Source organism: Anopheles stephensi, chromosome X, assembly GCF_013141755.1.
Source record: "Anopheles stephensi strain Indian chromosome X, UCI_ANSTEP_V1.0, whole genome shotgun sequence".
Lineage (NCBI taxonomy): Eukaryota > Metazoa > Arthropoda > Insecta > Diptera > Culicidae > Anopheles > Anopheles stephensi.
This window is the reverse complement of record NC_050201.1, coordinates 12,392,456-12,404,670: the sequence shown is the minus strand read 5'-3', so window position 1 is coordinate 12,404,670 and position 12,215 is coordinate 12,392,456.

Here is a 12,215-nt window from a genome sequence, read left to right as displayed (position 1 = left end):
GGCCAAAAGTTAAAAGCAACGCCAGTTGCACCAAAGTCTAGCGAGACTTTCCGTTCCCCGCTACGTCCACTTCGGTTCACAAGCGGTGCGTTTAGAAACGGAGACCGGTAGCAGGAAAAACCTTGAAAACTCCTCCAAAAGACTTGCCAACTTACGACAACACTCGCGATGACTCAATACGCCTTTAATTATCGATTTTTCATTAGAACCGAACGGTTGGCAGGGCAAGGAATCAGCTCGACGAATCTTTAGTCTGTTAGGAGAGACCGGTGGAAAATCCCGTCCAGGCAGGTTTTATGCTGGTGGCACCATTCCTATTCTCTTCCTACATATACATATTTGCGGAAATTGTCTTGAGTAGGGAATTGGTTGGGTAGGTTCGAGGGTTAGGGGGTGCCGGGAGTGGGTGTGATATGAAGAGGGTGGTGAAACCAAAATTAATGGATATAAAATTAAAATCCCAAAATTTCTCTTCCCTCCTTTTCATTCGATGGGGATTTTGGGAGTGAGGAATCCGCAGGAAGCGCGCACATTGTCTCAAACAGCAACAGCGGATAAGTCACCACCAACCCGCCACTGATGGTAAAGGGTGATGAATGGAGGCTGAGGGATAGGAAAAAAGGGACAGAAGGAGAGTGGGAGAGAGAGAGAGAGAGAGAGAGCGGTGAAATCGATTTTCTTGCATTTTCTAACGATAGGTTTTCAGCCCAAAGAAAGGATGTAACGCATCGGTGTTTCTTGCGTGCTTTTGTTAGTGGTTGTGTCGTGCTTCTGTTAGCAATTTCGGAACAATATGTTTTGTGGTTTGCGTAAGTATGTGTATTGTTGGTGGCATTGTGTGTGTGTTTGCGAATTTCTTTCACTTGTGTATTATATTTTCAATTTCATTAGAGTTGAGTAGTTTTTTAAACTGATTTTATATCTCTTTTCCATCATTTGTTTTGGAGATTTTGTGATGGGCAGTTAATCTCTTAAGTATGTTATATCAATTTTTCTTAGATTTTGATAATTCTTTAAGAATTTTGAGCTGTTTTTTAAAAAAACAGTTATTTTACAGTTGCTAGAAGTCAGAACCAATCTTTTTCCAGGATGCGATATGGTCAAGCTCTAGCATAAATGATTCAGGGAAATAAAGAGGTATAAGTCCATTTGTCAGATATTATTTGTGGGTCGAGGAATGATTTTAGTCTTCGTCATATGTGAGCTTATACAAATGTTTGCAAATTCGGACCAAACACTCAGATTTGACGTCGTATGCCTTCCCTAGAAGGCTGTTAAGGTCGCTCTGACAATGCGACGAATTTTGTCGGGGTCAAAATAGAACTGTACGAACTTTGACGTATGTTTGGATGGTCAAGCACCAACTGAGACGTATTGTTGGTAATAGGAAGCTGTATTAAAAGGAACCTGGACGCCACACTTACACATATCGATGCGATCCTTAACTCTCCATGATCATCCCTCCATACGATTACACTGCGATCATCCCAGCCCACTTCTTGATTGGCCGTGATATGAAAGCTGGTCCTGAACCAGTCGGCTCAAGAACAACAAGGCACCAGGCACCGAGGAAATAGTAGCCGAACGGCTCAAAAACGTTGGCGCAGCAGTCGAACAGGAAATTCTTCAAATTTTTACTGAGGGATAGCGAGTCGATGCCTTGTGATTGGAATCGTGGTATCATCTATCCCATATACAAGAAGGGAGATAGGCTAGAGTGCAGCAACTACAGGGGTATTACGGTGTTGAATACCGCCTACAAGATTTTCTCCCTTATCTTACAAGATCGACTTGTCCCATTCGTTAAAGAGATAGTCGGAAACTATCAGAGAGGATTCCGAAACGGAAAATCAACCACTGACCAGATCTTCACAATGCGGCAAATCTTGGAGAAGATGGCGGAGCAGCCGCTCCACTCCTACCATCTCTTCATTGATTTTAAAGCCGCATGTGACAGCATAGCCAGGGTAAACCTCTCGACGCAATGAGCTCTTTTGGAAACCCGGCCAAGCCCACCAGGTTTGTAAAATTGACAAAATGACATCATCAAATGCCAGGTGAAGGTGGATGGAAAACTGTCAGGGCTCTCAAAGTCACGGAGATGGGGTCACCTGTCTCCATTTCAATCTGGCGCTAGAGAAAGCCATCCGCGACTCGGAGGTTGAAACTTCGGGGACCATCTTCTATAATTACTTATAGAGTCCAGATCCTGTCATACACTGATGAAATAGACATCATTGGTTTGAGGCTCTCCTATGTAGCAGAAGCTTATTAAAGGATCGAGCGTGCGGCACAGAACCTAGGGTTGGAGATTAACGAGGCGAAAACCAAAATGATGGTGGCGCCACCAGATGTACAGATAGGTGATTGAACCTTCGAAGCCGTCCAAAACTTCACCTATCTGGGGTCAAAAGTCAGACCACCGACAACAACATTGATGTTGAGTGACGCGCATGGGTACTGGCTGCCAACCGGTCAAACTATAGCCTGAGGAAACCTCTCCACTCTAAATACCTGTCGCGACGAACGAAGCTGGGACTGTGCAAAACATTCAGAACATAGTCCCAGTACTCACAAACGCCTATGAGACATGGACTCTGTCCAAAACTGACGCCAAGCCCTCTTAGCCGCGTTCGAAAGGAAGATGCCGAGAAGGATTTTTGGTCCCGTAAGGACAGCGGAGGAGTCGCTACAATGACGATCTCTACGAGCTGTACGATGATCTCACCATCGTTCATGCGATTTAGATTCGCTGATTTAGATTGGAGGATTGTTGCAGCAGGCCAAGACCACAAAGCGGTTGTAGCGCCAAATAAGTAAGTAAGGACATTGCCGAATACCTTCCAGAGCTTCAGAACCGATCGAAATAGTTTTAGCGGAAGGAGTTTAAGGAGGGATCACTTGTGCTACTAGTAATCCAGAATGTGCCAGATGCGGGGAGGATGTTGTAATCCAAGGACATGGGACAGGCTGCATAGGCAAAAGTTGGCTTGGCACTTGGGAATGGTTGATGATTTTGAACACACACTCACACACGCTGAACACACACACACACATACACACACTCACACACGCTTTCAAATGATGACGAGTAAAGACCAGTTTGTCAAGCAACCTAGTACAGGAAGGAACGTGTTCTTGAAGGCTCCTGATTTACACCAAATAGATATCTGAGGAGATTTAGCTTAAGAAGAAGACATCTCTTTTGAAAGTGATTCAAAAACATTGCTATAGATTTCAGAGCAGCTAAGTTTAAAAAAATTACCTGAGTATCTACAGACGAGAATAACACAATTTCGTAGTTGAAGATAGTCTGGAGTTTGGAAAATGTTCCAGATATTGAACAGTTTCAATAAACAGCAGCTGGACATAGAAGCTTCTTTGAACTAGATGTCACTTAACTCTATTTATTTATACCTTGATAACGAATATCTTAAAAAACTGCAGTACATGATGTGTGTACCTCCATAAATAGAGATCTTGATAATGAGCAACATTTCGTCTCCAGTGTTTCAGTGAACTTCGCTAGAGCCATCACATCGACAAAAAAGTGCTGGAGGTATTTCTGAACACGAATCACTTTAAAGTCCCTAGAATTCTGCTCAAATGTTAAAAGATGAGAGTATTAGTTGCAGTAGACTATCAGGATTCAGGTACAAATCGTTAGCTCAGGTTGTATTAACAAAGACTCCAATTTTCGACAATTTTGCAGCTCTTTAATTGAAGATCTTTATGGCAACTACACCATACATAAGATTTCAAAGAATAAGTTCGCAAAGCTGGTACCTCCAAAACTAGTTGTCTGGATGTAGAACAATACATCAAGGGTTAGAGTTAATTGAAAAGTACTAAAGGCCTTTCAAGAACATGGGCCCTTCTATACAGCAATATATTTAATCCTTCTATACAGCAATATATTGACTGTTAGTTGAAGTAGACGCGGTAATTGAGTGCGATAGATGAGGTCAAAAAATGACAATTTCGTGGAGCAACTCCAGTCAACTTAATAGATGCTTCGCAATACCTGAGGACTCCTTCTATAATGCATTTTGAATTGGACAGCAATTAGATACCAATTTTTAATTGATGGAGTTCCTCAGTTTTAAGGAACAATAACTTTGTTCAGTTCTGCACCTCTGGAGATACAAATAAGAAGTCTTCGGGAGACTCCAAAAGTATGGAGGAGGATCAATAAATTCTGGTTTATTATCTAGATTAATCGATTGATAGACCTGTAAATGTATGACGAATACCAACATCATCTGATCAACACTAGAATTCTTTGAGGAGCTGGGCTGTTGTATTGTGAATCTCACATATCATTCTATTGGTTCATCTTCAATGTAATTAAAATATAAATTTAATTCGTATCGTTGTACGATATGTATCAGGACATGTTTACAAAAAAAAACTTTATTTAAAAAAACCTCCAGTACAATACACCCTCTTAACGAGCAATTAAAACGAGCTCGGGGGGCTTAGCTTAACCCGCGCAACAAACATATTTCATTCTGGCGATTGATATTTATTTACCATCTAAACTCTTCTAAAACCTTTATTGCTGTGAAAAGTAGGGAAAACACAAGCATTTAAACCCAAAAAAAACACCAGAATCTTACGACCCTGTCCTGCACGGAACTGAATAAATTCTTTAAGCTCGGTTCAGAAAAATCAGAGCCCAAAAAAGGGGTAACCGGCCAACAGTGGGAACGATCAGAAAGACAAACCATTAAATTAATCCTGACACAGATAGCGTTTTATTATTGAAGCAGCAGCGTGAACGTAACGGAAAACCTGAAGAAAATGAACAGAAAAAAATCTTCCAAACTTTTTTTCTTCCTCCTCTTTTTCTTCTCTTCCAATTCATTCCGTGAATCAGCGACCAAAGGGATGAGATGTGGTAGGTGGTAGTGAGGGAAAGAAAAAAAAAACAACAACATTGGTTGATAGCTTACAATCCTAAAATACCTCCCGCTTCTTGTTTGCGTATTAGGAATCTTTTGCCCTGCTTGGGTGGAATTTAGTAGATGCGAGCTAAAAAAAATCCGAAGCAAAGTAAACAGTTCCTTGCTATGGTCTAGTGAGAGAGACAGGAGCTAAATGGAGACAAAAAAACACGCACACAACATAAAAAAACTAGCTGATTAGTATGCAAATCAAATATCTCTGTGGCAAAACGTGAGTGGTTTGAGGAAGGAATCCCGAGGAAAAAGAGCGGGGGGAAAAAAATCCGGGCAAAGAAAAGCATAAAGTCGGAGCTAAGTAAGCAGTACTATTAAATGCGAACGGAACCGTAACCTTTAAGGATAGTGTAACGCAAAGTGGCACACCCAAAAGTATCGAACACAACAAGAGAAGAAGAAAACAGTAAAAAAAACCGCCCTGGCAGCCGGTCGTCAGTTTCTTCGGTTTTAATTAGTCAAATTAAAGGTTTAACAACCATAAACAAAGCAATGAATTTGGCGTGCACAGTCCCGCACAAGGGTGTCGGGTGGGTTGAAGAACAAACGAAGACACGGCCACGCTCCCGGCCGGCATGCAAAAATGAGTGAAACGAGAGTGAAAACAAACTGGAGTCCGGAAAACAGTAACACGAAGGCACAAAGCGAGCGAAGCAAAATGAAAGAAGCTTGAATGATAAAACATTGACTTAATGATGAGTAATAAAAATCAAAGTATTAAGTTGGAAGGAGAAAAAAAAAGACACTGGGAACAGCGATGTGTAAGAAATGTGTCTTTGGTGTCCATTACTCACACACCGGTTTTTTGTGTCCTTTTGACATGCACTCATACTTAAATCGAGCACAAAAGAAGTACAAACCTTAACCCAAGTGACAATCACTTTATTTGACGTGTACAGCGCTCAACTCGTTTGGGCTCATTTTACAGGGTGTTCATTAAGTGAGAGGGACAACTTTTTGGAGCAGAATTTTTTCGCCACCCAGTGGAGATACCCAGTGGAAAAGACTTGATCCACCTTTTGGAGGCTTTGAGCAGAATCAAAGTTGGAGGACCCCTAACGCATCGAAGCTGCTGCTAATCAGAGACATTATTCGAGGGCTCGTATTGAATTCAGGACTCCGTCAATGTTAGAGCCCCATGACGCACCAGCACGCATGTTGGAAGATCCGGCTCTGACGATTCATATGGAGAACCTTGAAAGCTCAGCACCTTGAACAACTGCTTAGTTTGCTAAGACTATGATCCGTCCCAGGCTATACCTCGATTCGTCAATGACTATCCATGATATGGTCAGACGCGTTGAGTGAGGAAACAGAAAGCCATCAAGTATCAGACAACGTCATTTGATCTTGATGTGTCGATCAGTACAACCCAAATCATCTTGACCAAGGACCTGGGTTATAAGATTTGCAAGAATGGGAAGGTTCATGAAAAAACGTAGGTTGTAATCTAGAAGAAGATAGATACTCTATGTCTAGTAATGCTCAGCTGAGGTCATTGACGTAGGCTAGCATATCTCCCTCCAGAGCGTCATATCAAGATTTTGGTGGCCTTATCCTGTTATGATAAGCTCGCTTTGGGGTTTATTGAGAAAACGGTTTATAGCTCCGAAGTTCTGGAGCAGTTTGTAACCTGTGCAACGTCAGGACCTATACGCGTATGCTCATTACGTCTACCACTCCACACGACGATTATCGTATAAGCCGTTGTCTGTGACTTATTTTCCTGATAAGAATTTGGGACCTTTGAGCCTTCTGGACCTTTGTCTCTGGGATTTTTACGCACGGTCTTACATACTGGCCTAGTAAAAGTGAGCTCGAAGTAAGCACTAGGATATCACACTGTCGAAGACATTCAAAACTTTACCACACTGGTATTTAATGTCAGAAGAACTATTGAGACATGGGCAAGGGTGCTGGCCCACAACAGATCGTATTACAGCCTGATCAACATTCTCCACTGAAAACACGTGTTGTGGCGGGTGAAGCTGGGAGTGTATATTTATAGTTCTAGTACTCAGCAACAAGCTCTCCCAGAAGGTCTTTTAGTCAAGTCTGTGTGGAGAGACTATGAGGGTAGCCGCGGGCTACGAGGGAATCCTGTGGGCTGGTGATATCATCAGAATGGCACCGTACGTCCCATCCCGTAAAATACTTTTAGGCCATCCACATGGTCTAGATCGTCGCCATTCTGACATTTGAGCTGATATGTCTTAAAGCTACTCAAATTTAAATATTTTTCAACAAATTTTTAAAGTGTATCTCATCTTACGGAACACCCTGTAGATCCGCGAAAGGCAACGAGTATCAGGCTTATCAACGATTTTCTTTTGAAAATAGTCTCGTCTCGTGGACGTGTGAAAAGGAAAACTCTCCTTCCAACGCCCACCAAATGCTCAAACACTAAAACACACAAATCCCAACGGACAGTGTGGCCCGCGTTTCGTTGCCGCGTTCAAATTGAAGGTGGAAAACGGCAAAAAGGAAACAAAAAAACACGGTCAAGAGAAAAACAAAACGGTTCACAAATAAAAATAAACAGATCCTTTTCAAGCCGTTAACTATTTTGACCAGGAAGATGTTCATCCCTCCGTTTCGTTCCGTTTCGTTCGGCTATGTGCCTTAAATGGGTTCCTCAGACATTGGAGTGAATTCATCTCTTAAAAACCTTTGCATTCCGGCAGGTTCTAAGGGTTTTGGGCTCTCGAAAAAGAATTCTAATTATGATCCTGCAGAATTCAAGCGATGGGGGTTGTGATCGGAGGTCAGCTGTGTTTCAATTTTTTTCGATGGTTCGGTGCAGATATTTTGAGAGACTGTGCTTCCGTATTTTGGTGTGCGTTTGTGTGTTTGTGATTTTTGTTTTACTTCTTCTCATTCTGACAAGCAGCTGTAAGCTGGCTGGACTGGGGCAAAAGGTTTGATTGCTCAGATTAACCTAATGCTACTGGATGGGAGAAAATAAATTTTATTAAACAACAAAACAATCTGTCGGGATTAGTTCTCTTACTTTGGTGGGGAACTGGTGTGAAGAAGGGAAGGATAAGCAACGGGAAGAAAACACATCATTGATGACCAGTTCAGGAAAATTGTAGAAACGTGTTTCCTTACCTGATTAAATTTAATTTATTCAATGTGTCGTAGCTTTGTTTCAGATTTATGATAGTATAGAAAAAAGAAAATAGATTGATCAACTCAAATGAATGCCTGTACACCAAAATAAAGAAATAAGTGCACAGATGCAATTTGTTTTTAATTTTAAGATTATTTTAAGAAATAAAGATAGTTCATAAAATATTTCAAACGAATCATCTCTCCTAAAGGTATGCAATTTGAATTCAAATTTCCTTCGGAATTTAATGATTCTCAACAAACGAAAGGAACGGCAACAAACGATTGATTAATAATAAAATATTTGAAGTTTATTAATTCTTTTTAAAATTTTAAAGATTTTTTAATTAAGTTCATTTTTTGTTTTTTTAAAGACTAATAAAATAGTATTCTTGAAGGTGAAGGCTCTATTTTCTCCTAACATGAATCAAAAATTGGAGCATGTATTAAAATAAAAATAAAATAATTTCAATCAAATTTCGCCTTAACTTTGCAAAATGGTTGAGAAAACTGTTATCGATGTTTTTCAAATAATAAGTTGGCTTTGCTATCAAATAATTGATATTCCTTCACTCACATGACAGGAAGGAAACATATTGATCGGGTATACATAATTGTTGAGAAATTTGTGAAGATTTTTCTAAAGCTTTTAAATAAATGATTCATTGTCTTATTTTCAATATTAATGTTTCTTAATAATGTGGAAGTCCGTAGAAATTGGACGAGAGACTGAAATTTAAATTTTTTTTTGTTCTTTTCATTAAATTTTTTTTTGAACGAAATAACATTACGCATATGAGATTCGGAATGATTACGCCTGGAGGTATGCAAATCAAAGAACCATATTCGAAGTTATGAAATGCATAGAACTCATCCTTTTAATAGTTTTAGTTTGGTGAGTTCCATTTATTTATTTAATTATGTATTTTCGGATTTAAATTTTGATGCCTAACTGCTTTGTTGTCCAAATCAAATCGTTTTCGTCTAAAACTATGCAATTCGAGCAACATTATTGAATCTCCGGTATGTTTACGTACCAAATATTTCTCCTTAATAGCTTACTCTTTACTTCCTTTCAGTATGCTGATTAAATGCGTTCGTGAAAGTATGTTGCGCGCATTTCCTACTAGTTCATATTTAATTATTTCCACTAATGAACGTTCATTAATTTTCTGCTGGAACGATTAAGAGTAATTAACTTAGCTCGCGAGCAAAGTGCCGTGACTATTTTCTCGGGTTGTTTTTTGTGACTTCGAGCAAGGTTTTTAACAGTCATTTCGATAGATGTGTTGCGCCAAAAAGCTGCAAGTCAACGTGTGAAATTGGAAAAATTGGTAGAAAATAGGATATTTAGATATGGTGGTAAAAAGCGCAAAAAGCAACACAAAACAACATGCTTTACGGTTGTAATTAATTGTAAGAAGCATAGAGGAGGGTGAGAAATGAGTTGAAGGCAACAGTGCGTGTAAAGTGGTATATTGGATTATTTTCTCCAAACTTTTTGGTTAGTATTTATTGTACAATAATTTAGGAATATTTTTAATCTTTAAAATGTCTTGCAGAATTATAAAATAAAAAAAAACTCAATTTTCATTGAAATAAAAAAAAAAAAAGAAAAATGACCCGAGTAAAACTCCACTCCTAAACAGCATCCAAAAAGTCGGCATAACCCTCGGGGAAACATTCCACAACCCATGACCATGGCACGATCATCGGTGGGAAAATGATTTATTACTTTCAATTTCTAGCCAGCTCACGGTGCTCGCTGTGCTCGGTTACAAAATAAAACAGCCAACGAAAATAAAACTCCTGCAAAGCAAAAACCAAAAAAAAAAAACCCCGGACTGACACAAAAATTTCATTGATTTGCAGTTTTAAAGGCAAAAAGGTGGTTGGAAAAGCGCCGGGAAAAGTGTACGCGAGCTGAGAGAAAGAACGCTGTGTAAAGGGTGGAAAACATTCAACTGGCCCGTATTGCTGTGAATAATTGTTTCCCTTCGCGTCGAACCGATGGCAGCCAGGGAGACAGTGATCAATAGAATCCGTGCTCTGCACATAGGGGTTTGGTGTCGAGTGCTCGCGAGCTGCTGGCTCGGACACGTGCATTCCAGCGTACCTGTTCGTGGGAGTTTTTGTGTGGAGAAATGGTTGGCACATCGCTTACCGGTCCGTGTGAGGAGACTGGTTTAAACTCACTCTTACCTCAACGGGTGGTAAGTGTATATCAATCAAATCGGAATCAGTTTTCAGACCGAATGGTGTTCTACATTTCGCGCAATTAATTCACGTTCGATTCATTAGCTTGCTAGGGTGCTTCATCGTTTTATTCTGGTCTCGGGGTTTTTGTGGTGGGTTTATGCAATGGTTTTGGTTGGATTGGCTCAAATGGATTGAAAATTTTATTTGGAAGTATTTTTCGGAGGAAAATTATTCAATAAAATATCATGCTTCTGGAAGAAATGTGTTTTATAGTTCTTTTTGTGAGTATATTGCATAACTTTAGGCGCGTAAAAAGGATCGCTACTATAATCTTACCTGGAGATATTGTAGAAATGAAAGAAATATATCTTATATCGGTATAATATTTGATACACTTACTCGAACATAATCAGCCTGAATGTAGTCTATCTGCATCACAGCTTGTCGAATAATGTAAGCATCGAGTTTTTTTTCTCCTATTTGAAGGCTAGAAAACAAAAACTAGGTTAATTATAATTAATCTGTGTAATTTTTTTCTATATAGGGGCGTTTTTTGAGGGATGAGGCAGTAAAGACGCCAATCGTCACCAGGTTGGATCATGACACTAGAATCTGAAAACGACTTAACAAAATCATGCATTTGTTGTTTAAATGATTTTTAAACATTTTTTACAAAATGATTTAAAGCAATTTAAACTGACTTCGGAAGTTATGTATTGTTGAAGAACACGCCTGCATGTATGCAATTAGTAATTAATTTTGAAATGATAAACGGAAATTACCATTTTTCAGAATACACTTCATTTCTAGTTGAGTTGACTGTACATGACCGTGAAACTGATAGAAATACCACGCCCAAATGTATGCAATTCAATTGTCAAACTTCTCTTTTTAAATAACTTACGGTGTTGTTTTTCGGTTTTATTTAATTTATTAAGTCGTTTTAACAAATTATTCGTTTTCAAATATTCTGGGGTTTTTTTGAACTTATTTTTACATGAGTTCATTTTTTACCAACTAATTTATTTTAATTTAAAAAAATATTTTATTTTGTGAACCCTTCAAAGTCCGGCTTTTTTCCTCCCGCAATGAAAAGAACGCCGAATCCTTGGCCCCGTGAAACCAAAACCCCTCCATTCTAACGACCATTTCAACGCATTTTCACTACAACCAGGTGACAGAAGCATGCTAGCAAATTATTGACAAAAGAAAACATGGGAAACAGCGAAACAGATGAGGCAAAAAAAAAGCCACGCCACATCACGAAATTCCAAAGCACCAACGAAAATGAAAGATCGGGAAACCCTTTTTTCCGCGGTAGCAATTATTTTTATTGTCGGTATAAATTACATATTTTTATGTGAATTTCTGAGCATCCGAGTGAAACCGCATAGCTGAACAGAGCGACTGGGGACCGACCTGAGCGGGAAGAACAAAAATCCTTGATGACCCAGGGCTGAAGGTGTACAATGATTTCCACACAGAGAAGTGAGGGCGAGAGTGGGAGGGAAACAACAACCACAAGGACGACAGAGAGAAAAAAGAATCCAACCAGCTCAAGAAAACCAAGAGATATCGATGAAACTTCGGCGCAAGGTGATTCCCAGCTTTTACACCACGATCAGCGTACGCGCCCAACTCACGGGAAGGACACGAGCGTGGAGGCAAAACCCCGGGGTGATTAGTGGCCGATGTTACCGGTACGCGGCGGCGAAAGGCAACGCACGATTTATTGATGATTTATTTATGACCTCTATAATTACGATCATTATTTTAATAATAGATATAATTTCCGATTTAATGGCGCACCGTTAGCGGCTTCGTGGTTTAACCATTTGTGACCATTTTTCCTGGCAAAAGGTAAAGGCTTTTCCAATAAACGCCACCAGCGGCGATGGTACCCAATCACGAAACGTCGTACGAACGGTTCGTATGCACGAAGGC